The sequence below is a fragment of the Ursus arctos genome, unplaced genomic scaffold (genome assembly GCF_023065955.2).
Source record: "Ursus arctos isolate Adak ecotype North America unplaced genomic scaffold, UrsArc2.0 scaffold_22, whole genome shotgun sequence".
Taxonomy (NCBI): Eukaryota; Metazoa; Chordata; class Mammalia; order Carnivora; family Ursidae; genus Ursus; species Ursus arctos.
Genome location: NW_026622897.1, coordinates 46,911,073 through 46,934,404, shown reverse-complemented (window position 1 = coordinate 46,934,404; position 23,332 = coordinate 46,911,073). Strand labels below are relative to the sequence as shown.

General features: G+C 34.4%; 1 long non-coding RNA gene across 2 annotated transcripts in view; it reads right to left on the bottom strand.

The window, feature by feature from the left end:
* Positions 1-16,492: 16,492 nt before the first annotated feature.
* The window catches only part of LOC123002061 (uncharacterized), a 69,432-nt gene continuing 62,592 nt past the window's right edge, over positions 16,493-23,332 (bottom strand). For both annotated transcript variants that reach the window (XR_006411572.3, XR_008960982.1), the window contains exon 5: positions 16,493-18,635. This is a non-coding gene — a long non-coding RNA (uncharacterized LOC123002061). The remainder of the gene's footprint in view (positions 18,636-23,332) is intronic.

The following is a 23,332-nucleotide window of genomic DNA, read 5'->3' as shown; positions in this document are numbered from 1 at the left end:
TCAAGGTTGCTGACATATCAGACATAGTCAATGAAGGCATATTCTGAATGCAGTGTTTTCATAGAATGAAAAGAGAGACCTTAAACCCTGGGGCAGTATGATAACCTGGGCCATACTCAAAGGCAGTATTACCTACAGGGTGGTAATGAAGAAAATCAAATAAGAAATTCAGCAACTGCTCTAGTAGGTATTTACCCAAAGAATACAGAAATACTAATTTGAAGGGATATATGCACCTTTATGTTTATAGCAGCATTATCAACAATAGCCAAATTATGGAAAGAGCTCAAATGTCCATCAACTGATGAGTGAATAAAAAAGATGCGGTAGGTAGGTAGGTAGGGAGGTAGGTAGGTAGCTAGATAGATACACAGATAGATAGATGGATGGATACACATACACAGTAGAATATTATTCAGTCATAAAAAAGAATGAAATCTTGCCATTCACACAATGGCATGGATGGAACTAGAGAGCATTATACTAAGCAAAATAAGTCAGAGAAAGACAAATACCATATGATTTCACTCATATGTGGAATATAAGAAACAAAACAAATGAACACGGGGGGAAAAAGACAGGAAAACCAAGAAACAAACTCAACAATAGACAACAAACTGGTGGCTACCAGAGAGAAGGTGGATGGGGGGAATGGGTTAAATATGTGGTGGGGATTAAGGAGGACACTTGAGATGAGCACTTGTTGTATGAAGTGTTAAATCACAACATTGGATACCTGAAACTAATATTGCACTGTCTATTAGCTAACTGGAATTTAAATAAAAACGTGGAAAAAAAAAAGAAATTCAAAGACATAGTAGCTACAACTGTGTCGCTCTTGGAATCTGGGAATTGAAAGTGTTCTCTGTTTCTAGCGCCATGGATTGGCCAGTAAGAATTGGATCAGAAGCTCAGAATCTATTGTAAACTGGAGCATTCATGTGATAGACTATTCTTTTTCTATGAGGTGTTAAGATAAAAAGAGAAAGGGAAATAAGTCAGACTAACCTATTCTCACAGAGCAAATAATTCTCCTGAGCACACATTTGCTCAAGAATTTTAGAAAAGAAAGAAAACTTTTGGAAGTGGGCATTATCCAGAAATGAATCAGATTGTTTGGGTAGAATTGATGGATACTGTTTGTTCAGTCTTGGACATAGCAGAGACTTAATAAGTAAATACATGTGGAAAGGTGACAAGAAGGCAGAGAGCACATTTTATTTTTATCTACTTCCTTCTTACATCTCTCATAAAGATAAGCTAACACAGGCACAAGTAGAATATGAAATTATTTCAATTAAGTGAAATCTGCTTTTGTTTGCTCATATGTGTGCTTGTTTTTGTTTTTATATAACATCGAATGAGTGGATTGTTTTGATTTTTTAATTTATCTTACTTTTCATTGAAATATAGTTCACATACCATATACTCTGCTCATTTAAAGTATACAATTCAGTTGTGTTTAGTATATTTACAAAGTTGTGGAACCATCACTACAATCAATTTTAGAACGTTTCCATCACTCCAAAAAGAAATGCCATACCCTTTAGCCATCACTCCCCATTCCCCCTTCCCCCATCCACCCCTGACAATCACTAATCTATTTTCTGTCTCTGTAGTTTTGTCTATTCTAGACACTTCATATACATGGAATCACACCATATGTGGTCTTTGGGACTTAGCCTATTTTATTAAATGAAATTGACCATTACCTGTTTGAACCACTCCCTAGCCATTAGGCAACATAAATACCATCACTAATCAACATTAAAAAGTAATATCTACAATAAATCCTTTCAATGACAGAGTACATGTTTTAGCAAACTTTGTGCGCTCGGGGTTTAGCCCTATTCTGGAAACATACTAATTAGTCACTCCTATGTTGACTGCTGAATTAATAAAAATAATGATTGCATATTTGCAAAATGCTCTGTTTCCAAAGCTTATTTTTATTTGACCCTCACAAAACACTACAGAATGACTATTATTAATATAATTACTATTTTACCAAGCAAGCAGAGTCCAGAAAGGTTCAGCAATTTACATAAGAAAGAAGCCACTCAGTAGTAGAGTCAGAATTTAATTACAGTTCTCATATCTCAAAACTTTGTCTTGTGGACGAAAAATTCTGAATGCAATTGACTTGGAGACTCATAAGAGGGACATTACCTTAAGATCTTGCCCAGACTGTTTTTCAAAAGGATATATCATTCATATTATTTATAGCCACTCATAATGGCATATCAATTTTATCACACATGGAGCTCTTATTGATTGGTGAATCACTGAGCTCTGGGTTGCAATGGAGTCAGAGGCTGTTTCTGGGTTTGGCAGAAATGAGCATCTTAATTAGTGATGGTGTTTGTGGATATGAGAGTAAAAAGTGAATGTGGGCTCTGATGTACTTGCTACCGCTATGATAAGGCATTGTCATTTGAAGAAGACACATATAAAGGATAGTCTAGTTTTAACTTAGCTCTGTAGTACATTAACACCTGTGCCCATGTGAGTGTGGCATTTAATGGAGGATTAAAAGATCACAGCACAATAGTTGTTGGCTTTTTTGGATGACAAAAACACTATAAACAATTCACAAGGAGGAATTTCTTATGCTATCAAACCTACTCATTCAAAAAATGTTGATTGACCACAGATTACCCCATAATGTTATTTTTCCAGTTTCAGTGATGATAAATAACATTTTATTGAATGTTTTTGTATATAAAACTTTGTTGGCATTTTAGAATTTTCCTTTAGGCTAGATTATTTTGTGATAGCAACTTGATACATAAGAAAATGCTTTTCAAAAAGCTTTTATGTTAAAGCACAATATCATTAGAAAATGATATAATTGAAAGAACGAAATTAACAGGATAAGCTAAAAAGTATAAAGTTTATTTGTGGCAAATATATGAAAACATATCTGTATAGAGAGGGTTGTACAATGTAAGAAGCAGTAAAATATGCCCTGGAGTGGAGGCTTATGCTATCCATATGCTTTGCATAACTCCAAAATTCATATGTTGAAATTTAACCCCAAAGTCATGGTATCTGAGGGTGGGACCTTTGGGAGGTGATTACTGCCCTTATAAAAAAGACTCCAGAGGTCTATTCCCTTCTACCATTTGGGGACCTGGAAAATATAGCCATCTATGAACCAGAAAATGAGCTCTTACTAGACATAGAATTTGCTTATTCCTTGATTTGGACTCCCCAGCCTCCAGAACTGTGAGAAATAAATTTCTGTCATTTATAAGCCACACAATATGTGGTATTTTTGTTATAGCAGGATGAATGGACTGTATGTCTGTCTCCTTAAAGATTCAGCCACAAATGAGAAGCTCAGATCCACTTTCTCAGGTTTCTCCCTCTTCTCAGCTGTTTTGGTAGGCCTGCAAGTCTGCTATACCAGCTTACAGGGTTTAAGTAAGGGGTGCAGGGGGGTGGTGGGGAACATATCTGGCAGATTCCTGAGTTATATGAGAGAATGGGTAAATTGAAGTTCACCCAAGGTCCATTTCTAAACTACATTTGTGCTGCTTTAAAGCTATGTTATAACACACACATGCACACACACACATACACCACTTTTAAATGATACACAGTTAGTTGTTTGATGACTTGCAGTTGCACTTGACTCCAACTGACAGTGAGTGCTACAGATACAGAAGGGCAAGTCGGAGAGAGGCTTAATTCCAGAATGCTACAACTGGATGTTCAATTGTAATAAAGACAATAGGGAGCTATAAAAGTAAAATCCATGTAAAATACAGAATATTCAGGTCTAGAATAACTGTTTCTAAATCTCAAAAGCCTGAAAAGGGCAATGGTAGGACTAGTAATAGTAAAGGAGTAGCAGTACTAGGAACTAGCACCAGATGATCTGAGAAATTTTCATGAGGTCTGCTACCCAGAGCAATCTACACTTTCAAAGCCATCCCGATCAAAATGCCACTGACATTTTTCAAAGTACTGGAACAAACAGCCCTTAAATTTGTGTGGAACCAGAAAAGGCCCTGAATCGCCAAGGAATTATTGAAAAGGAAAAACGAAGGTGGGGGCATCATGTTGCCAGATTTCAAGTTGTACTACAAAGCTGTGATCATAAAGACAGCATGGTACTGGCACAAAAACAGACACACAGACCAATGGAACAGAATAGAGAACCCAGAAATGGACCCTCAGCTCTTTGGGCAACTAATCTTTGACAAAGTAGGGAAAAACATCCGGTGGAAGAAAGACAGTCTCTTCAACAAATGGTGCTGGGAAAATTGGACAGCTACATGCAAAAGAATGAAACTTGACCACTCTCACACCATACACAAAAATAAACTCCAAATGGATGAAAGACCTCGATGTGAGACAGGAATCCATCAAAATCCTAGAGGAGAACATAGGCTGCGACCTCTTTGACATTGGCCACAGCAACTGTTTTCACGACACATCTCCAAAGGCAAAAGAAACAAAAGATAAAATGAACTTGTGGGATTTCATCAATATAAAAAGCTTCTGCACAGCCAAGGAAACAGTCAAAAAAACTAAGAGGCAGCTCACGGAATGGGAGAAGATATTTGCAAATGACACTACAGATAAAAGACTGGTATCCAAGATCTACAAAGAACTTCTCAAACTCAATACACAAGAAACAAACATCAAAAAATGGGCAGAAGATATGCACAAACACTTTTCCAATGAAGACATACAAATGGCTAACAGACACATGAAAAAATGTTCAAAATCATTAGCCATCAGGGAAATTCAAATCAAAACCACACTGAGATACCACCTTACGCCAGTTAGAATGGAAAAATTGACAAGGCAGGAAACTACAAATGTTGGAGAGGATGTGGAGAAAGGGGATCCCTCCTACATTGTTGGTTGGAATGTACAAGTTGGTACAGCCACTTTGGAAAACAGTGTGGAGGTCCCTTAAAAAAGTTAAAAATTGAGCTACACTATGATCCAGCAATTGGACTACTGGGTATTTACCCCAAAGATACAGACGTAGTGAAGAGAAGGGCCATATGCACCCCAATGTTCATAGCAGCATTGTCCAGAATAGCTAAATCGTGGAAGGAGCTGAGATGCCCTTCAGCAGATGACTGGATTAAGAAGATGCGGTCCATATATACAATGGAATATTACTCAGCCATCAAAAAGAATGATTTCTCAACATTTGCTGCAACGTGGACGGGACTGGAGGAAATAATGCTAAGCAAAATAAGTCAAGCAGACAAAGACAATTATCATATGGTTTCATTCATTTATGGAACATAAGAAGTAGGAAGATCAGTAGGAGAGGAAAGTGAAGAAGAAAGGGGGGGATAACAGAAGGGGGAATGAACCATGAGAGACTATGGACTCTGGGAAACAAACTGAGGGCTTCAGAGGGGTGAGGGGTGGGGGAATGGGATAGGCTGGTGATGGGTATTAAGGAGGGCATGTATTGCATGGTGCACTGGGTGTTATGCACAAGTAATGAATCATGGAATTTTACATCAAAAACTAGGGATGTACTGTATGGTGACTAACATAATATAATAAAAAATATTAAAAAGAAAAAGAAATTCTTGAACTGTATGAAGTTGAGTACCTCGTTGAATCTGAGCAATAATTGCTTCATTCCCTAAGTCAGGGAGTTCTTTTAGAAACTTAAGGTTGGTTAAATTGCTCTGTCGGCTCTTAAGTGAACACTGTAAATATTTAGGACTGTCGCATTGGTTTTACAGTCAATACTACTGGAAAGTTTTGAAATTTGGACTTTTAACCATCAGTATACTTTGCTAAGGTCTCCAAACCCTTATCCCTATTTTCCTCTCCAGCTTTGTCTCCTTATTATCCCTATACATACATAATTGCCCACCCATATCACATGACTTACATACACTCAACAGTGCCATAGTTGTTTCTATCTCTGGAATTCCCTTTACCTGTTGCCATTCTAGCTAACTCCCAATGTTCTTTGAAGATATAATTCAAATATCTACTAATCTGTGAAATGTTCTCTGACTTATTGAACAAATTATAATGGTTTCCTCTTTGTGCCTCTATCCTACATTACACATACATGTATTTATTACCCACTCTATAAAGGAGTATTCATCATTAAATGATAATTTATCTTTCCTAGCTTGCAAGAGCATTAAAGACATGTCCCATTTCTTATTTATACAAGTGAATAAATGCCAATGAACAAATGAAAGAAGAATTACTTTCATGAATTATTGAATAAATGAGTAAAAATAATGTTAAACTCTGACCTATTTTTCTGATCACAGGTTAGCAACCCTTTATACTCCTTCCCTATATCTCTCAATTTTACTGTTGTGGTAACCAAATTTATCTGAAATGAAAAAAAATTAAATGATGGAACTTTGTAACAAATGAGACTTGTCCAGAACATGACTGTTTTTATTCTCTCTGGATTAAGTCTGGTGACATGCATGCAGCCAAATGCAATAAACTCTAAGATCGTTAAGAGTCTATTCACATGTGTGTCCTAGAACAAGAAGCTCTCTTCATGATGCAATCGATATTGCAAACTGACTTAAAGATTTTTTTGCTTAAGTGCTGAGACAAGACTGTATCTTGTGCAGGGGCCAGGTTGTAGAACTGTTAAATCACATTTGCCTTCTTGTCTGTTTATACTGTTTTACTTTTTTTTTCTTTTTGCAAATTTCTCATTATTGACTCAAGATTATACCAGTTCTTCCTGGCTGTTGACTCCCAATACCTCTGTTAATTTTGGCAGTGCCCATTTAGAGATATCCAAAAGATTGTAGTCATCTCCATGCACTTGTCTATAGCAGTTCTATTGGCAAACCAACTCCTCTGTGGGTATAGATTCATGTATGTAGGCCAGCCTGAAAGATGTGTCTAATATAACTAATTATGCTATTTTGATTCCATGATCACTAAACAGCCTTCTGGTTTTGACTTGTCTTCCATTCTTATGTCTTCTTACATAGGAGAGTGCTGTAGACATGCAAATGTGAGTAGTGTCATCCATATGACCTATTTTGATTTTTTGTGTTAGAATTCTTGCTTAGTGACTGAGTGAAAGTAGAAGTTGATTCAAAAGGTAATGGATATAGATTGTTTAACCTGAACAAAAAAGATATATTCATGTGGAATCCCTTGAGTATAAATGAATGAAGTTTTCAGATTTCAGAAACTCGATGTACAAAGAACCAACACACAAGGATCTGGCAGCCTTCTAATGGGCACAAAGTGGCTATTAATATTTTCTTTTTAGATGAGAAAACTTGGGCATAGAGAGATTCATTTCCCATAGTCAATGTTTCTTTTTTGCCTTTCCAGTTTTCTGTGTTTATCCAATTGCCTATATTAAATTCACTCTGCTAAAATTACTATTGTGGTTTCTATGACCTTTCTGGACCCTAATTGATATATACAGTATCTGGAATATTGGATGGAACCAATACACATGTTGTCCCAATCTTGTCAACTTCATGGGACCTCATGATTTGTGGAATCAACTTTTAACTTAATTCTGGAGACCTTAACCATAAAAGTCCTGAAAAAGAATGAAAGCATACAAGAAACTATTTTCTGATGAAACCTATGTGCATCTAAGGAAGATGTTTTTTAAAATTTAGCATTTAAGTTTACAAGTGCAGCACAAGACTGAATTAACACATGTCAAAAGCATGCCTGGTACTATGAGTGACTGTGATATGGCCATGCTCACTCTCTCAAGGAACCAAGCAACATTCTTACATGTAGCCATCCAAAAACCTTGTAGGGCCAAGTGATTCAATTGTGGGAGGAAGGAATTCACAATCAAACATTTTTTTTATGCTAAGATTAAACTTCGGCACATTCTCACACTGCATGTATTTATATTTGGGCTTGTTTCTACCACTACTATTATATTTTACATACAGTGCAAGTGATCTCCACATGCAAACTCTATCTAATAGGCATTTTGAATGCTGTTTGTCAAGCAATCTTGTTTTCCAGAACATAATTGCTTTGTTCAATCAAAGTGTCTCCAACTGCTGAGGATTGGAGACCTCATAATTTAGTTTCTAGCAAAGCAATTCTGCCCCAAGTGGAGAAACTTGCCTGATTTAAATGAATATCAACAAAAATGATGATTTTACACTTTTCAGGAAAACAACAGTCCCAAAAGCTCTGTGTGTTTCCAGGGACCTTACCAGAGGCTTACAGATTTATGGTCTCATTATTGCCTGAAGCAATAACTCTTCCAATAGGTAATTTTTATGCTGTGGGACCACAAAACATATGGGGATAAATGTTCTTGAATAAAGGAACTGGCTGTCAGGGTTTTTCAAATACAGCAGTTACTAAAACAATAGATTTTCACAAAGAAATGAGCTTCTTTTCTCCTTAGTTTCTCACCCATGTTCCACCATTAACCTCATCAGAAACACTTGTCTTTTTAAGTAGTGAAAAATGTCATATGAGGAATTAGGAAACATTAATATAAACCTGTGATACCATATCCAATTATTATTTTAATAATATTATATAATATTTTATCATAATATTATACATTATTTTAATAATATGTATTAATGTTAATAATCTATATTACTTCAGTTAGTGATAATTCCGATCCATTTGATGTCTTTTCTATTACTGGTCTCAAACAAGATTCAACGGGCTACTGAAGAAAAGTTATAGGAAATGGGTTTTCTTTTAGCAGTGAATATACTTATTTATTTATTTTTAATTTTTCAAAAAGACTTTCTTTATTTGAGAGAGCAAGAGAAAACACAAGTCAGGGGGAGGGGCACAGGAAGAGGGAGAAGCAGATTCCCTGCTGAGCAAGGAGCCTCAAGTGGGGCTTGATTCCAGGACTCTGGGATCATGATCTGAGCTGAAAGCAGATGCTTAACTGACTGAACCACCCAGGCATCAGTATCAGTGGATGTATTTAAGCAGCGATTTGAATGGCCTAAGTAAGCATGGTTTTGGGATTGAAATACTCAGGATTTTAAAATGGATTGACTTATTAGATAGGGGATGGTACTATATATCATAGAATGTTAGTAACCCATGAAACCTAAGGAATAAAAAGATTTTAGGGACCCATGAAAATTAAGGACATAAAATGAAGGAAACAAACCTTTGTCAATGTTTATTTCATGTTAGCCATTTTGCGGTGGCTTAAATTTTCCCCCAATGCATAAATAAGAAATCTGAGAATTTGAATAGTGATAGGTCAAAATAGAAAGTTGGAATAAAATCTACCTATTTTTAAAGAATTTCTTTTGACTGTTTAAGCACAGTGTATTTTCCAAGAAGTGAAACACATGGTTTTTCCCATATGCTTCTACATGTTAGTTTCAAAGCACTTATATCTTAATGACAAAAAGATGTTACTTGAAGGAAAGTACAACTTGTACTTTCCTGTTTTTTAAGTTTTTATTTAAATTTCAGTTAACATATAGTGTAATATTAGTTTCAGGTGTATAATATAATGATTCAGTTCTTCCATATAACACCCGGTGCTCATCACAAGTGCATCCTTAATCCCCATTACCTATATAACCCATACCCCACCCAAACCATCTGGTAACCCTCCGTTTGTTCTCTACATTTATGTCTATTTCTCGGTTTGCCTCTCTTTCTCTCTTTTTGTCTTTTGCTCATTTGTTTTGTCCTTTAAATTACATATCTGAGTGAATCATATGGTATTTGTCTCTCTCTGACAGATGAACTTATTTCACATAGCATAATACTCTCTAACACTATCCCTGTTGCTGCAAATGGCAAGATTTCCTCCTTTCTTATGGCTGAATAATATTCCACTGTACACACACACACACACACACACACACACACACACACCACTTCCTTATCCATTCATCAGTCAATGGATATGTGGGCCATTTCCATAATTTGGCTATTATATAATGCCGCTATAAACATCGGGGTGCATGCATCCCTTTGAATTGCTATTTTTATACTCTTTGGGTAAATACCTAGCAGCAAAACTGCTGGGTGGTGGGGTACTTCTATTTTTAACTTTTTGAGAAGCCTCCATAACAGCTTCCAGAGTGGCTGTTCCAGTTTGCATTCCCACCAACAGTGCACACCCTTGCCAACACCTGTTGTTTCTTGTGTTGTTGATTTTAGTCAGTCTGACAGATGTGAGGTGGTATCTGATTTGTATTTTCCTAATCATGAGTGATGTTGAGCATTTTTCTTGTGTCTGTTATCCATCTGTATGTCTCCTTTGGAAAAATGTCTGTTCATGTCTTCTGCCCAATTCTTGTTTGGATTATTCACTTTTGGGGTGTTGAGTATTTTATAAGTTCTTTATATACTTCGATATTAACCATTTATCAGATATGGCATTTGCAAATATCTTCTCTCATTCATTAGGTTGCATTTTAGTTTTGTTGATTATATACTTCATTTTTATTTTGATGAATTCCCGACATTTATTTTTGCTTTTGTTTCCCTTGTCTCAGGAGATATATGCGCTAAGAAATTGCTATGGCCAAAGTAAAAGAAGATACTGCCTTTATTCCTGTCTCACATTTTGGGTCTTTCAACCATTTTGAATTTATTTTTGGGTATGGTATAAGAAAATGATCCAGTTTCATTCTTCTACATGTGGCTGTCCATTTTCCAACACCATTTGCTGAAGAGACATTATTTTTCCCATCGGATATTCTTTCCTGCTTTGTCGAAGATTAATTGACCATATAATCCTGGGGTTGTTTCTGGGTTTTCTACTCTGTCCCATTGATCTATATATCTACTTCTTTGCCAGTACCATATTGTTTTGATTACTACAGCTTTGTAATAGAACTCAGAGTCCTCCAGCTTTGCTTTTCTTTTTCAAGATTGCTTTGGCTCTTTAGGGACTTTTGTGGGTCCATACCAATTTTAGGTTTGTTAGTTCTAGCTCTGTGAAAAATGCTGGTGGTATTTTGATGGAGATTGCAATGAATGTGTAGATTGCTTTGGGTGATATAGACATTTTAACAATATTTATTCTTCCAATCCATGAGCATAGAATATCTATTTCTTTGTGTCATCTATAATTTCTTTCATCAGTGTTTTTATGGTTTTCAGAGTTCAAATTTTTTCACTTCTTTGGTTAGGTTTACTCCAAGGTATCTAATTGTTTTTGGTGTATTTGTAAATGGGATGGCTTCCTTAATTTCTGTTTCTGCTGCTTCACTATTAGTATACAGAAATGCAACAGATTTCTGTACGTTGATTTTGTACCCTTGACTATATTGAATTCATTTATCAGTTTTAGCAGTTTTTGGTGGAATCTTTCACTTCTATATAGAGTATCATGTCATGTGGAAGTAGTGAAAGTTTTACTTCTTCCTTGCTGATTTGGATGCCTTTTATTTCCTTTTGTTGCCTAATTTCTGTGTCTTGGACTTCCAGTACTATGTTAAATAACAGTGGTGAGAGTGGACATCCCTGTCTTGTTCCTGACCAGAGAGGAAAAGCTCTCAGTTTTCCCCACTGAGGATGATGTTAGCTGTGGGTTTTTCATAGATGGCCTTTATTATGTTGAGGTATGTACTCTGTAAACCTAACTTTGTTGAGGGTTTTTGTCGTGGGTAGATGTGGTACTTTGTCAAATGTTTTTTTTCTGCATCTATTGAAATGATCATATAGTTCTTATCCTTTCTTTTATTAATCTGGTTAGTGTATCAATTGATTTGCAAATGTTGAATCACCCTTGTAACCCAGGAATAAATCTCACTTGATCATGGTGAATGGTTTTTTAAATATATTGTTGGATCTGATTTGCTAGGACTTTATCAAGAATTTTTGCATCTGTGTTCATCAGAGATACCAGCCTATAGTTCTCTTTTTTACTGGTGTCTTTATCTGGTTTTGGTATCAGGGTAATGCTGGCCTCATAGAAGGAAACTGAAAGTTTTCCTTCTGTTTCTAATTTTTGGAATAGTTTGAGAAAAATAGGTATTAACTCTTCCTTACACGTTTGGTAGAATTCTCTTGTGAAGCCATTTGGCCCCAAACTTTGGTTTGTTGGGCATTTTTTGAATATCAATTCAATTTTTTTGCAGGTTATCAGTTTGTTTAAGTTTTCTATTTCTTCCTTTTTCAGTTTTGCTATTTTATATATTTCTAGGAATTTGTCCATTTCTTCCAGGTTGCCCAATTTGTTGGCAAATAGTTTTTCATAATGTTCTCTTTTAAGTGTTTGCATTTCTGTGGTGTTGGTTGTTATTTCTCCTCCTTCATTTGTGATTTTATTTGGGTGCTTTCTCTTTTATTTTTGATAAATCTGGTTAGAGGTTTATCAATTTAATTTTTTCAAAGAACCATTTCCTCATTTTATTGATCTACTGTGTTTTTAGTTTCTAAATCATTTATTTCTGCTCTAATCTTAATTATTTCCTTCCTTCTGCTAACCTTAGGCTTCATTTGTTGTTCTTTTCCTGGCTCCTTAGATGTAAGTTTGGGTTGTGTATTTGAGATTTTTTTCTTGCTTCTTGAGAAGGTTATGTATTGCTATATACTTCCCTCTTAGAACAAGTTTTAATGCGTCCCAAGGGTTTTGAACCATTGTCTTTTCATTTTCATTTGTTTTCATGTAGTTTTTAAAATTTCTTTTTTATTTCCTGGTTGACCAATTCAGTGTTTAATTGCATGTTATTTAGTCACCATATATTTGTGGTCTTCCCAGACTTTCTCTTGTGTTTGACTTCTGGTTTCATAGCATTGTGGTCAGAAAATATGCATGGTATGACTTAGATCTTTTTGAATTTGTTGAGGCTTGTTTCATGACCTAATATGTGATCTATTCTGAAGTATGTTTCATGTGCATCTGAAAATAATGTGTATTCTGCCATCTTAGAATGGAATGTCCTGAATATCTGTTAAGACCATCTGGTCTAGTGGGGCATTCAAAGCCATTCTTTCCTTGTTTATTTTCTGTTTAGATGATCTGTCAATTGCTGTAAATGGTATGTTAAAGTCCTCTACTATTATTGTGTTATTATCAATTAGTTCTTTTATGTTTGTTGTTTACTTTTTGTTTATTTGGGTGCTCCCATGTTGGGTATATAAATATTTACAATAGTATCTTTTTGTTGGATTGTATTCTTCATGATTACATAGCGCACTTCTTTGACGCTTGTTACAGTCTTTGTTTTAAAGTGTAGTTTGTCTGACTTAAGTATTGTTACTCCAGGTTTCTTTTCATATCCATTTGTGTGATAAATATTTCTCCACCCCCTCACTTTCAATCTGCAAGTGTCTTTAGGTCTAAAGGTAGTCTCTTGTAGGCAGCATATAGATGGGTCTTGGTTGTTGTTGTTGTTTATCCATTCTGATATCATATATCTTTTGAATGGAGGACTTAGTCCATTTACATTCAAAGTAATTATTGGTAGATATATTTTTATTGCCATTTTTTAACTTGTTTTGTCATTGTTTTGAGAAATTTTCTCTGATCCTATCTTGTCTTTGTCACTTTTGCTCTCTCCTTTCCACTCAGAGTCCCCTTTAATATTTATTACAGGAGTGGTTTAGTGGTCATGAACTCCTTTAGTTTTGTTTGTCTGAGAAACTCTTTATCTCTCCTCTGTTCTGAATGATAGCCTTGCTGGATAGACTATTCTTGGATGCATTTTTTCCATTCTGCATTTTGAATATATCATGTCACTTTCTTCTGGCTTGCCAAATTTCTGTTGAGAACTCTCTAGCTAGCCTTATGAGTTTTCCCTTGTAAGTTAAAGACTTCTTTTGCTGCTTTTAAGATGTTTTTTATCACTATATTTTGCAGATTTAATTACATATGTGTTGGTATTTCCTTGCTTTTGTTGATTTTGATGGGAGTTCTCTGTGCCTCCTGGATCTAGATGTCTCTTTCCTCCTCCAGATCAGGGATGTTTTCAGCTATTATTTCTTCAAATAAATTTTCTGTCCCTTTTTTTTTCGCTCTTCTTCTGGGACTCCTATAATACAAATATTATTACATTTGATGGAGTCACTGAGTTTCCTAACTCTATTCTTATGTTGCATAATTCTTTCTCTTCTTTGTTCAGCTTCATTATTCTCCATTATTTTGTTTTTTAGGTCACTAATTTATTCCTCTACTTCTTCTGGCTGCTGTTCATTGCATCAAGCCTGTTTCCAATCTTAATTATTATGCTCTTTATCTTTGATTTATTCTTTTTTATCTCTTTTATCTAGGTAATAAGGTCCCCCTGATGTCTTCTATTCTTTTCTCAAGCCCAAGGAGATCTTTATGACTGTTACTTTACATTCTCCATCAGGCATGTTACTTATATCTGTTGTTCATAGATCTCTGGCTGTGGTCTTATCTTGTTCTTTCATTCAGGATAAATTCCTCCATCTTTGCTTTTTGTCTAAGTCTCTGCCTTCTGTGTGTCAGAAATCCAGTTATGTCTCCTGTTCCTGAAAGTAGGCCTTATGAAGAAGAGATTATGCAGTACCCAGGTCCTGGCACTTCAGGGAGTGTCTCCAGTATTCGCTGCATGTGTTGTGCTATTGTGTTCTGTCTGTTTTATCGTTCAGTCCAGTTGTCTACAGAGGCTCTGTTTGCCTACTGTGGGCAGTGCTTAGTGCTTGGCCTGAATGTGGTAAGTATTAACTAGGTGTGCTCTGGTCTACTTGTAAAATGAGACCTGACATGAACTCCACCAGAACTGCAGCCCTGCAGAACTCTCTGGTCAGGATACATGGTGTGGACAAGGGTTTATACTGGTCTTCTATAGAAGGGCCTGCAGCACTGGGACTGAGGCAAGCTTGACTGAGAAGGGCAGTCCCACCAGAGGACAGGGGGGTGGGGCTAGGTGTAAGCAAGTTGGGCAGCCAGTGTTGGTGCTGCTCTGCTTTCCCCTGGTGGCTCCCCACTGTGTGCCCCAGGCATTCTTCAGATCACTATTCTATGCTGTCTGCCCCTAGGTTGTTTCCCTGCCTTCTGTCCAAGAGCAGTGCAGTTCCCTCTTGGCTCTATCCTCGCCAATCCCGATGACCTTTAAAACCCCAGGCTTTAAGTCTCTCTGGTTGAAAGAACTCACAAAATTCAGCCCCTTTTCTTTTCTAAGCCAGTGGCTTTGGGGAAACTTCCTTATGGGTTCCTCTGTGTCCTCTTCTCTCTCTCTTGCCCTCCTCAGTGACCACAGCTCCCTCTCCTCCCCAGTACCCAAGGCCATTTCTCCCCTAAATGATATCTCTGAACTTCTTACCTTCTTCAGTGTGGCCCCTTTTCTTCCTTCAGTTGTAGAGTTTGTTCTGTCAGTCTTCAGATCCATTTCTAGGGTATTTAGAATGATCTGATAGTTATCTAGTTGTGTTCATGGGATGAAATGAGCCTAGGGTCTTCTACTTTGCTTCCATTTTCCTCTCTCTAATTTTAAAGAATTTATAATATGCACTTACCTAATCCTGAATGATTTCAATAATCAAGAACAATAACAACAATAACAACAACAACAAACCCTCACACTTTGCCTACATTTGATTTTAATAAAAGAAAGGGAATGGGAGATTTAGTTACCAAACTACAAAAATTATCCATAAATTCACTGTAGGTTACACTGCACAACTATCAATATCTAAGAGTAGTTTTCCCAACACTGATTCTTTGCAATCCCTCTGTATCACATCACCCTGTTTCATTGACCTCACAGCACTTACCACCAAACAAAATTCTCTTTTTCTTTATTTTGCTACACATTCATTGTTGTCACCCCACCTCTACCTGGTTGCTCAAGAAAAGTTTCAAGACATAACAATAGGTCCCAAAATGAAATAGTTTATGCTAAGCTCCACATCACCAAACCAAGACTTAATTACAGTTTTGGCTCTCTCAAAAAATGGAATCTTAAACCAATCAAGAATCACCTGATCAGCATTAGTTAGGTAATCCAATTGATAAACTCCTGCCATCCCCCATGAGGAAAGTAACCTTGTAATAACCAATTTGCTTTTCACATAGTGCAAGTGCTTATTCCTGCTCCCTTTTACTTATAAAATCTCTTACCCATACAATTCTTTGGAAATCCTTTCTATCTACTAGATTAAATGCTCCCAGTATCACAGGATAAATCCAATATGATTTTTAAAATGTACTCAGTTGAATTTTGTTTTTTATCACAAGGAATCTTCTTTGTTCACTACAATAGCTGCAACACCTAAAATAGTTCCTTGCACAGAGTGGCACCCCAAAGAATATATGCTAAATTGGAGGCAAGCTTATCATGACAGCAATAATACAGGTTTTCCATGTAAATATATAAGTCTATAAAAAAGGCAGAACTTCACAGTGGAACAAAGAAGGCCTATTTAAAGTCAGATGGTTCACTCAGCATCTCTAAACCCATTACCTAATTTAATCTTCACAACTTCAGTGTAAGGTGGACAGTTGTCATTCTGAGTTTATGGAAGACAATAAGACACCTAAAGAATTAGAATGAATTTTACAAAAATACATAAGAAGCAGAAGAGAAACTTAGACTCTTACTTTGAATTTGAGGGATAGGATGACCATTTTATTTTATTGTTTTCTACATGGAACAAAACAAATTTGCATGGGAAAGGGACAAAAATACAACAAGCAGACATACAAACAAAAAAATATATAAAGGAAATCATGACAGTAGTCAAACTATACTGAAGAGTACATTTTAGGGAGTATTAAAAGTGAAGGAAAAAAATGAGAATGAGTCACAAAGTAATGATGGCTAGTTGAAAACTACATATGTATATAGGGATAAAGTAATTAAATTTGATATTATGTATTTATTGATTGATTGAATGATTGCCAGTAGGAATTTCTGAGTTAGAAATGTTGGCATCTGTCTTACCTTGTACCTTCACAGGGTAAATTTGATCTTCTAAATAATAGGAATTGAATCAATCAACCTTTTTTTTATATTAAATTTGGTATGTTGTGGTATTGTGTGTGTGTGTACACATGTATTGAAAAACACTGATAGATTATTTTGGGGTTTTGTACATTCAGCCTCAAACTACAAATTCCCAAATGTGGGGCATACTTTTGAAAGCCCTCCATATAGTACTTAACAAAAAATGCTGATGATCAAATAAAATATAAAGAGAATGGAAAAGAAAAAATATTAATACAACAAGGAAATTAAACAAAAACAATTTTGGAAAAATACAAAATTATTTGCAAGAAAGAGAAAAATAATGTCTTCTAGTATTTTCAACATACAGAGATTAGGTTTCAGATATTTATATACATACACATATGTATGTACATACACATACATACACACATATATATGTGTGTGTGAGACCAATATACTGGCATTTTTACTGTGGATGTTATCATGCATGCTCCTCATAGAAAGATATTAGATCGGGAGTTTGATATTGGTTGAGCTCAGTATTGAACAATTAGGAAATTTAAGGAACCTATATTGTTTTGAATATATAATAATGCAATTAATGTGTGTATATTTTGTATGTGTGTATGGATTTAGAGAGAGAGAGAAACATACAACATGGCCAGGAAGGATGCTATGGTTAGATATACTGAGATACACCACTCTATAGGGCATTCTAGATTCCTAATGGGAAACTGATCTGTAAAATTAGAAATTAAATAAAGTGTTAAGTTTCCACGTCAGAAGACTGTAAAAAAGAGCAGGTGCACAAAAGTAGGAGTGACTTACGTTGTCTGTTTTGCCAGTATGTAAATAGTCTTTAGAACAATCATTTTATCAGCTTGGAAGAAAAGGACAATTATATTTTTTCTCCCCTATTTAATTAATTCTTGTTCTTTGTTACTTTTGAATGACCAAAAGGCTCCATTTTTTTTGGTCAGTTTTATTAAGGTACAATTCGCATACAATAAAATTCAACGATTTTGAGTGTATAATTCAAGTTTTGACAAATGAGTACAGTTGTGGTATACAGCACAAACAAGATATTGAACACTTCTACTGCCCCCCAAAATTCCTTCATGCCCCACCTTTTTATTGAGTTATAATTGACATTTAATATTATATTAGTTTCAGGTGTAGCATAATAATTCAATAGAATAATTATACTTTGATACTGTATATTTATAAAATATATTTGAATGTGGTCCAGGTCAGAGTATATCTGCTTCAGGCCAGGTAAAGAATGTTGTACTCTCCAACAGAGCAATTCAAACAACAGAGTTCCTAAACATAGTATCAGTAACTTTCTGGAGGCAAAAATCAAATTACAATGCTGATAGAATCTATGAGAAAGCTAATTGCTAAAAATTAACTACACACACACACACACACACACACATATGAAATTGCATCACTATAATCTAATTATTTTAATAGAAGCTAAACCAATTATACATAATTACTTACAACCTTGAGGTTAAAAATATTGATGCAAAACTCTGCAGCTGTATAAATGCACTAGTATAAGGTTTTAATTATATCTACACATCCATTTAAATTAGATAATTCCATTTAATCCATAAAGCAGTTACTTTTGTATTTGAGCTCAAATTATAAGATCCTGTTTATTAAAAATTTTAAAACAAGAGAAACTATTGACAAAATAAGGTTGTGATTGAAAACATTGCAATATATTCAAATTTATTTAAATTCAACTTAATCAATTCAATGGGGGAAAAAGTCAAGCTGGTTGTTCGACACCTGTAGAAAAGCAAAAACAAAACCTTGTTGATTGACAGAATTATTTCTGAGGTAAAAATAGCTATATTTTGGTGAAAACATTTAAAGTTTCTGATTTTCATATTTAATGGCTAATAATAGCATTTAATAGCATTTAATAGCATGTAGGAAAAGCATAGACTATGTTAAGCATCTAAGTTGTAGTCAACCAATAAATGTAACTAGTCTTTTCTGAAAATATGAGTATTTATTTCATAATCCCAGCATTTGATAACTTATTGAAAAATAATAGACCCTCGCACTCTATATTGTGAAGCACTTCTAATTGAATACTGTAATAACTTGGTTTTGCTATGTGTCAATGTCTGGAGTGAGTCATACCACCTCCAAATTATTACCCTTCAAATGTGCTGAGCCTTGATTTCCTCACCTAAATGATCAGGCATTCCAGAAATTTTCCTTAAATTTCTCAGGGACGTAGCACCTGTTTGAATCATCCATCCCAAGAAAATTAGCCAGGGGGATACAGGGTGTTCCAGGATATACTCTTTGCCTTCAGCTTCATGTTTTCATGAAGCTGACCCTTCCTGTCCTTGGCTCCATATAGGCATGACTCCAAACATTTGAAAACAGGGTTGAACAGAGGATTAGAACCAGTGCCAAAAAACGAATACATCCAAAATCTCATTCTTATGTAAGGGCATATTATGTTATTATTTGAAATATAATGCTGCTGTTTCTCTTCTCCTTTGATTTCTATCAACAAGCATAAGATTAGAGAACAGATTCTGTATAAAATAGTAATTCTAGGTGTACTATAAAATAGGGCCAGTCTAGACTATCTAAATTATGAGAAACACAACAAATGTTTAGTGAGAAATAAAGATTTCTATGAAATGTAAGTGAAAGAAAAAAATTTTAAAAAAACATGTTTGCCTCAAAGAAAATACCCAAGTTTTAAGAAAGTATGACATTTTTGACTCAAGTACACATGAAACTATCATAAAATATACCAGAATATGCTGAAACCTCCTTTGCCTCAAATCCTAAGCACCTCCTATTTTCTACACCTAGCATAACCATTTACTTTGTCTTTCTACCCAAGATAGATTGCAAATAAGAAGTGTGATAAAGTTTATATTTTATTCATAAGCTGTTTCACAACTATTTTTTCTAAAGTTAAAATGAATATATTCATAATTGAAGCAAAGTATATTTTTATAAACTACTTATATTGAATATCTAAATCATAGCTGTCACGTAAAAATAATTATTTAGAAATATATTCATATAGTTTAATCATTATCTTAGATCTGTTTTTATTATGTAATAGATATTCTCTATGCAACATTCTCCAGGATAGATCATGTTAGGCAACAAAACAAGTCACAATAAACTTAAGAAGACTGAAATCATATCATACATCTTTTCTGACCACAACGGTGTGAAACTAGAAATCAATTACAAGAAAAGAACTGGAAGCACAAAACACATGGAGGCTAAACAACATGCTACTGAGCAACCAATGAATAAATAAAGAAATCAAAGAGAAACTCAAAAAATACATGGAGACAAATGAATATGAAAACACAACATTCTAAAATCTTTGGGGTACAGAAGAAGAAATTCTAAGAGAGAAATTCATAACAATATAGGCTTACTTCAAGAAACAAGAAAATCTCAAATAAACAATGTAAACTTAGACCTAAAGCAACTATAAAATGAACAAACAAACAAACAAAGGTAGAGTTAGTAGATGGAAAGAAAGAATAAAGATCAGAGTGGAACGAATGGAGAATTAAAAAAAAAAAAAAGAAATAAAACCAAGAGCTGGTTCTTTGAAAAATAAACAAAATTGATAAACTTTTAGCCAGACTCATCAAGAAAAAAGGACAGAAGTACTAAATAGATAAAATCAGAAATGAAAGGGGAAAATAACAATTGACACCACAGAAATACAAAGGATTATAAGAATCTACTATGATATGCCAATAAATTGGACAATCTAGAAGAAATGGATAAATTCCTAGAAATATACAATCTTCCAAAACTGAATTAGGAAAAATAGAAAATCTGAACAAACAAGTTACTAGTAACAAAGTTGAATCAATAATCAAATACTCCCAAAAAGCAGAAGTCCAGGACCGGATGGATCCACAGGTAAATTCCATCAAGCATTTTAAAAAGAGCTAATACCTATTCTCAAACTATTTTAAAAAATAGAAGAGGACAGAAATCTTCCAAATTCGTTCTATGAGGTCAGCATTAGCCAAAACCAGACAAAGACACTCCAAAAAAAAGAAAACTACAGGCCAGTATCCCTGATGAACAAAGGCAAAAATTCTCAACAAAATATTAGCAACCTGCATTCAACAATACATCGAAAGTATAATTCACCATGATCAAGTGGGATTTATTCCAGGGATGCAAGGATGGTTCAATATCTACAAATCAAAGTGATACACAACATTAACAAATGAAGGATAAAAATCATATTATCATCTCAACAGATGCAACAAAGTCATGTGATAAAATCTAACATCCATTTATAATAAAAATTCCCAAAAAAGAGGGTTTAGATGGAGCATACTTTTGTTTTTTAATGAAATAGTCTTACTAGTTGAAATTTTGTCATAAAATTCCCTGCAATTTTCTTTAACATTGCATTTTATGGTTATAATCTTTTAACTTATTTATCTTAATATCAATGTTTAAATATTATACAGCAGTTTATTTATATATTCATATAATATAAATATAACAACTTCAATTGAGAAATAGTCTCTCTATGGGTATTGAGTTATATAGTTAATTTAAATCAAATTCTGCTAGATGTTCTAATTTTAAAATTTTGCTAATTTAAATGTATAAATATATTAGCTCAAATATATTCATAACTATTTTCTTTTTGCATACATTTACAAACTCTTTTTGTACCATCGTATTTAGAAGAAAAAAGTCATCATATACAGATACAGATTCCTTGTTTATAATTGTTTTTAATGTTTTGCCAATTTTTCTTTTTTCTTTCTTTCTTCTTTCTTTCTTTCTTTCTTTTCTTTCTTTCTTTCTTTCTTTCTTTCTTTCTTTCTTTCTTTTTTCTTTTGCTTTAGAGAGGGAGAGAGGTGGGGGCAGGGAGAGGCAAAGGGAGAGAGAGAGAGAATCTTAAGCAGGCTTTAAGCCCAGTATGGAGCCTAATGCTGGGCTCGATCTCACCACCCTGAGATCATGACCTGAGCTGAAATCAAGAGTCAGACCCTTAACTGACTGAGCCACCCAGGGACCCCAATGAATTGCCAAATTTATAGGCTATGAAATTGTAGACTTTTTCATCTTTATTCTGTTCTGGTCAAGCGAAAAAACATAAGCAATTAAAATAGGATATCTAATTTAAAAAAAGAAAACTCTCACCCTCAAATTTATATATCCCAAACACCATTATAAAATTGTCAATGTACACTTATAATTGTTCAACAACTAGTTCAAATTTTTTAGTTCCTCCCTTGCTCTTATACAGATCAACCTCATGTTTTTCCCTTTGCAATCTGTCCTCAATAAATGCAATTTGCCAAAAGCTTTCAAAGCTAAATCTTGGGGTCTCTGTTAATATAATATTTAATTAAAGATCCTCAAACAATTTTGTTCAAAATACAAACAAAATTAAGACCTCTACTTATTTTTGTTTATAGGTAAAGAGCAGCGAAGAGGTATTTTGTACATTCAGGCCATTTTCAAGTTTTTTTTTTTCTAGTCCATATCAGTTTTGTCATTAAAATTTTGAAGTTATTGTTTAGGTGTAAACATATTTTCAACTTGACATCTCTAGTTTACACTTTCGTAAATATGTAATTAGATAAATTAATGAATTATTTGTGCCCTGACACCAATTATGAGCACGTCATCTATTCCTTAATATTTCTTTAAAATCTCTTTTTTTAAGTGTTGGTGTTAATAATAATTAACTCATAATTAGTGTTGTGCACTAACACCAATTATGAGCACTATCTATTCCTTAAAATTTCTTTAATAATTTAGTGACCTACAGAATATAGTCTCCAGATTTTCTAATTGAGTAGTTCAGTGATGCTCAAATGAGTTTCTATATGAAACATAACTGCAAAAAAATAAATAACTTTACCTTCATGTTCAACTGTTTAGCCAAAATTACAGAAAATTCAAAATAATATCAGCTGTTTTACTTTTAATGGAATAAACTTTCAAAACTTTATGTTAATTCTACGATTGGAGGCAAATTTGAACCACTACTAAAAACAAATTAATTGATTTTCTAGAAGCCTTAGATGTGACTCATATAAAACTGACCTCCTTTTCAGCTAAGTGTGAAGTTCTTCTGTAAACAGAATCAGTGCACTACCAGCTATTTTTGCACTTTACACATATCTCTACAAGACTATTGGAAACAAAAGTGAGCAAAATTAATTCTGCAGAACAATCATCTAAGGTCATTGAAAGCCATGCTTCAGAGAGTGATGTATAAAGGCAGCTTTTGCTGTTGCCCATATTAAACTGATGTCTTCAAGCTTAATCTTCTAAAGTAAAAACAAACTGCTAGAGCAGATGTTAATGTTTCTCCAGCAGTGATATGTCTTCTGGCTCTCCTGTGGTTGTTGCTATTACTTCAAGCCCTATGGTAGATATTCAGAACCCAAAACTAGTTAGTCCAAGTTATACTTCATTATCAGCTTTCTTGAGAAATT